We start from the raw sequence: 6000 nt of genomic DNA, 5'->3' as shown, positions 1-6000 counted from the left end.
CCACGTGCCTTTAATGCACCTGCCATGTTCCTATCTTAGGACCTGTGCCCATACTCTTTCTCCTCCTTGATCAACCCATACATGGCCCTGTCCTTGCCTTCATTGGGCAAACCCTTCCTCCCTTCTTCCCTCCCTCCAACAAGACAGCTTTTCCTTTCCATGCCACCTTCTTGCCTCCCCTCTCGTCTCCGCCTGGCAAGAATCCCAGTTTGCGATGATAGATTTGTCTGATTATCTTCTCTCCACTTGATTGAGCTCTGCCTGACCAGGGACACTGACTTGTTTCGTGCTGTGTACTGAGAACCTAGAAGTATCTGCCCCAGAGGAGGCGCTCAGGAAAGCCTGCTGAATGGCAGACTGCAGGCATGAAGGGCCACTCATAGGGGAGGGAATGGCTCATCTCCACCAAGTGGACGAAGACATCCAAGAAGGCAGAGGGAATCCCAGGCACAGTTCAGTTCACTGTTCAGCATGAGCCTACCTGTGCCAGACACCGTGTTGTGCACTGGGAACAGCATCATCCAGAACAAAGCTCTGAGCCACACCGCCTAGCTGCGCAGTGGAGGCAAGCCACCAAACCTCTCGGAACCGTCCTGTCCCCAACTACCAAACGGCAGAGGTGGAGAAGTGACTTCATTACAGAAAACCCAAACCTTAGGGCATTAGGACGCAATACGCTGTTGAAACTCCAGTGCAACCAGCAATTCTGTTCCGTTTCTATCACCGCAGCACGAATCACTCCAGGATTTAGCGGCTTCACACAACTATTTTTTCCCTCGCTGTTGTGAGGCAGGAATTTGGGAAAGGAACAGCTGAGCCCTTCCTGCTTTGTCGCAGGCAGATGTTAGCCAGGCCTGTGGTTATTTGAAGGTCCAATGGCTGCCTGTTGGCCAAGGACAGCAACATGTGGCCTTTCCACCATGGTGGTCCAGGGCAGTCGGCCTGGTATGTTTGTTACCTGTACCCCTTCCAGTATCTCAATTTCAAGCAACCTGCTGGATGACGATTGCCTCCTATCCTTCCAGCTCATTCTCTACGGTACTCCAAACCCTGCAAACCTTCAGTCCCAGTGGGACCTCTGATCCATGGAGCCTACCACCTTTTCCCTCATGTCCTCACTTCCCTCCTCACCGGTTAAAGGCCATGGGCATCATTATTCCCATGCACTGCACCCCCCCCCCAGGTACCCCCGCCCCTCTCTGGCTAAATACCCACTGGTTGACGCCAACGCTCTGTCCCTCTGTGCTTGTCCCCCTGCGGTGGAACGTGGCTGGACAATGTAGCACGGAAGCCGCCACGCACTGGGCTCCCCTTACTTACATGATGGCACCTGGCTGACTCAGTGGGTAGAGCATGCAACTCTTGATCTTGGGGTTGTGAGTTTGAGCCCCACGTTGGGTGCGGAGACTACTTAAAAATAAATTTTTTTTTTTTTTAAGAGCTTTCCCTCCCTCCCTTCCTTTCTTTCTATCTTTCTCTCTTCCTGTTTGTATGTATTTAAATTTTCTTCTGCTCTCTCTAAATCCCACTCCCTTGGGCTCCCACCATTCTACCTAAACTCTTTCCTGTCAAAGTCACGATGCCCTCTCCTTTGCTAAATCTGCTCTCGGTTCTCGGGTTCTCGTCTTCCTTGACCTCTCAGCAGCATTTGAGACACACCCACAATTCTCCCTGCCTTGAAGTGTTTTCCTGACTTGGCTCTCAGGACGTCTGCCCCTGGCTGCTCCCTCTGAAGCTCTTTTGTTGGTTCCTTTCCCCTTAATGCCGGATGCCCCGAGGCTCAGTCCTCCACCTTCTTCTCTTCTCTCTGTTCACTTCCTTGGAGATCTCATCCAGTCTTATGGCTTTCAAAGCTATTTCTACAATGAGGACTCCTGTATTAGTCTACTTGAGCTGCCAGAACAAGAGACCACAGACTGAGTGGCTTAACAATAGAAATTTATTTTGTATTTCTCCTGGCTCTGGAAGCTCAAGGTGCCAGGAGGGTTGGTTTCTGGTGAGAACTCTCTTGCTGGCTGGCTGCCTTCTCCTCATGTCCTCACATGGCCTTTCCTCTGTGCACACTCAGAGACAGAGAGAGAGAGAGAGCTAGGGAGAGGGAGAGAGAGAATGAGAAAGAGAGAGAGAGAGGGGGAATGCGCTCTGAGGTCTCTTACTCTCCTTACAAGGACACCAGTCCTACTGGATTAGGGCCCCACCCTTATGGCCTCATTTAACCTTAATTACCTCCCTAAAGGTTTTATCTACAAATACAGTACATTGGGGGTTAGGGCTTCAACATATGAATTTTGGGGAGATGTAATTCAGTCCATAACATGACAAAATTACATCTCCTGCGTAGACTTCTCTCCTGGGCTCAGATTCATGCATACAGCTTCTAACTAGGCATCTCCACTTGGAGGTCTGATGGGTACCTCAAACTGAACAAGTCTCAAATGGAACTGCTAATTCCTTCCTCCTTTCCCCACCTGAAAAAGTTTTCCCATAGCTTTCCTCATCTCAGTTAGTGGCAAATGCCTTCTTTCAATTCATCTGACCCAAAGCCTTGGAATCACCCTCAATTCCTTTCTATCTCAAAACCCCATCCCCAACCTGTTCTTTTGGCTTTACTTTCAGAATAAGCCCAGAGCCTAACTTTGATTCAAACCATAGCCATCTTTTGTCTGGATTGTGGCCGTGGCCTCTTCCCTGATCTCCTTGCTTCAGCCCTCGCTCCCATTCCATTTATTCTATACCCCGCTGCCCATGAGATCCTGTAGAATGCAAAGCTGGGCCTGTCCTCCCTCTCGTCAAAACCCTTCAGCATCCCCCACCTCACTCAGAGCAAAAGCCAGAGTCCTGACCATGATGCACAAGGCTGTGCATGGTCCAGTTCCAGGGGAGTCTCCCTGACGTCATCTTCCCTTTGCTTGCTCAGTTCAGCCACCCTATCTACAGGCCATCCCTTCCACCCACCAGACACGAGTCCCCTCCACAGCCTTTGCCCACCCCGTTCCCTCTGCCCTCGTGCCTCCCTGCCTCGCCTCTTCCTGCTGTTTGCTCAAGAACCACCTTCCCGGTGAGGCTTCCATTGACCACCTGTACGAAGCGGTACCACAGCACTCCTCTCTCCCTTCCCTGCCTTATTTTCTCCACAGAGCTCATCACCATCTGATGTGCCATACATCTCTCCATGGAACGTGAGGTCGTGAAAGCGGGGACTTCATTTTGTTCACAGGTACACCCCAGTCATAACCACTCATGTTGATTGCACCCTAGGGTGTCAGCATATTTTTTAAGGGCTTTACTGTATTCAGTCATTTAATCCTGACAAGAGCCCAACGAACTGGGTCTATCAGTTAGCTATTACTATAATAATGTTGCATAACAAACCACCCCCGAAGTCTGTGGCTTACAGCAACAAATATTAATTTCTCCCTCTCTCATCTGCAGTCTTTGGGGTTCGGCTGATCTTGCCTGAGCTCTGTGGGGCTTGGCTCCACGTTACGTCTGTCGTGTGTTTCTTCCACTGTTCCACACCAGCCTGTTTGATGCTGGGGCTTTGGATAGAAGCTCTAGGTTCCCTAAACAGTACAGAACATTCTCCTCCTAGCTGTTTAGCTGTCAGTCAAAAGGGATAGAGGTCATGAAAACATACAATTTAAAGTTTAATACAAACTCAACATCAAAACACAAAACTTTCTTCACACAGACCTTCTTACAGAAACTTCAACTGGGACTCTTGTTTCAAAAGACGCAATGCACCAATGACAGTCCCATCCTTATGGTTGAGGAGGAAACTCCCAGGGGCGATATTGAAAACAGAAGACCTTGGGGCGCCTGGGTGGCTCAGTCGTTAAGCGTCTGCCTTCGGCTCAGGTCATGATCCCAGGGTCCTGGGATCGAGCCCCGCATCGGGCTCCTGCTCGGCTGGGAGTCTGTTTCTCCCTCTGCCTCCCCTCACCTCCGCTCGTGGTGCTCTCTCTCTCTCTCAAATAAATAAATAAAATCTTTAAAAAAAAAAGAAAGAAAGAAAGAAAGAAAGCAGGAGACCTCTTAAGGCTTAGGTTGGAACTTACACATTGTCACTTTCATCTACATTTCACCCGCCAAAGCATATCCCATGGCCAAGCTTAATATCAATGGAGTATAACCAGCCCTGGCTGGGGGGAGAACATGACAGTCACTGAATAGTAACCTAATCTGCCACAAGATATTTCATGCTACATCCTCTCTTTTTTCTTTCTTTCCTTCTTTCCTTCCTTCCTCTTTCTTTCTTTCTTCCTTTCTTTAAGATTTTATTTATTTATTTGAGAGAGAGCTGGAATCCAACCAAGTTAGAGTCAAGTTTACAAATGTCATGGATGCCAGGCCAAGGGATTTGGACTTTCCCTGAAGGCAATGAAATGCCACTGAAAACTCTTGAGCAAGAAAGGAACATAGTGGTTAATAAACTTTCTTCCAGTGGCAGTGTGTGCAGGATGCCTGGGAGAGGGAGAGGGAGGGGCTCCCCGAGGTAGTTATAAAACTTCAGGCCAGAACTGATAAGGGACCGGGCTGGAACAGTGTCAAGAAAAAGGGGGAGAAACAGTAAACGTAAAAACCAAATAGAAGAAGACAGAGGTGAGAGACAAACTGAAGGACATTTTAAAACGCTTTTTCTTTATAGAGGGTTGAAATAAAAATTCATGTTTGTTACCAAAAAAAAAAAAAATTTCAAACACCTTTGCCACTGACAAGCTGGGGGACCCTGTACAGGTTGTTTAACCTCTCTGAATCTTGGGTGTGCTTCATCTCTGAATGGGGACAAAAATGTCGTTGCCACACAGGGCTGTCACGAGGATTAAAAGAGCTCATACATATAAGGCCCCTTGTACAATGTCTGACGAATACGAAGTTCTCAAAAAATATTAGCTCTTGTTGTTCATAGCTCCATGTTTAGCTGCATGATAATTTATCTAACCAGGTCCGGGCATATGATCACTTCGTGTGGTATGTTTGCAAAGTCAGCCACAGCCATTCCAGCTTTCCCGGTACACGTGACTCTTTGCAGCATGACTTTGGTGTTTTTCTCATCGAGAGATGGAGTCTATTTCTACTCTCCTTGAATCTGAGCTGGCCATGGGACAGGCTTTGCTCAAAATGCAATGAGAGTGATGCTCTAGCACTTCTGAGCCTAGGCCTCAAGAGGCCTTGCTGCTTTTGTTCTTTGCCTTTTGGAGGCCATCATGTGAGGAAGCCTGAGCTAGCTGCTGAAGAAGCCACGTGAAAGAGAACCAAGGCACTCAAGCCGCCTGGGCAGCCGGCAGTCACATAAATGAGGCCATACAGGGCCAGCCAGCTCACCAACGTGCTCACTGACCGCAGATGTGGGAGTAAGACCATGCACAGCAGAAGAGAACTGCCCTAGCTGAGACATGTCCATCTACACCAGCAGAAGCAAATAAATAATTGTTGGTTTAAGCCACTCTGTGTTTGGGGTGCTTTGTTAAGCAGCAGTAGAAAGCTGATACATTTAGGTTTGGTGCAGAGAGGATGACCCAGGTTGGAATGCAAGGTCTGTCACTGCATGTGACCTTGGTCATGTCTCGTAATCTCTCTTGGCCTCGATTTCCTCATCTGTGCAATGGGATACTTTTAGTCCCTACCTGATCAGGCTGATGGGAGGGTTAAATGAGATGATGAACAGTCACCGTGAGGCACAGAGCAACTGCTACAACTCTTAACTGTGATTATTGCTGTTGTTGTTCGAAGGCAGTCTCGACTGAGAGTTGTAATGTGGGGTGTCAGGAAGAATAAGTGATAAAGATAACTGAGCTGGTCTTTTGGAGCCTCCATAACTGGGTGAACATTGGAGAATGGGAGCTTCTTGGGACAAGAGACCTATACCAGGCTGGCCAGGGAGATGGCAGGGGTTAGGGCTCGTTCCTGTCCTGCTTAGTGTGAAGGATTGTATGTTGTGTGCCTGGGTGAGCTCTCCGAATGAGGTCATAGATGGACGCTGGAACTGGATGGAAGAAT

Source organism: Halichoerus grypus, chromosome 10 (genome assembly GCF_964656455.1).
Source record: "Halichoerus grypus chromosome 10, mHalGry1.hap1.1, whole genome shotgun sequence".
NCBI classification, from domain to species: Eukaryota; Metazoa; Chordata; class Mammalia; order Carnivora; family Phocidae; genus Halichoerus; species Halichoerus grypus.
The sequence above is the reverse complement of the archived record's forward strand: the minus strand, read 5'-3'. Positions refer to the sequence as shown.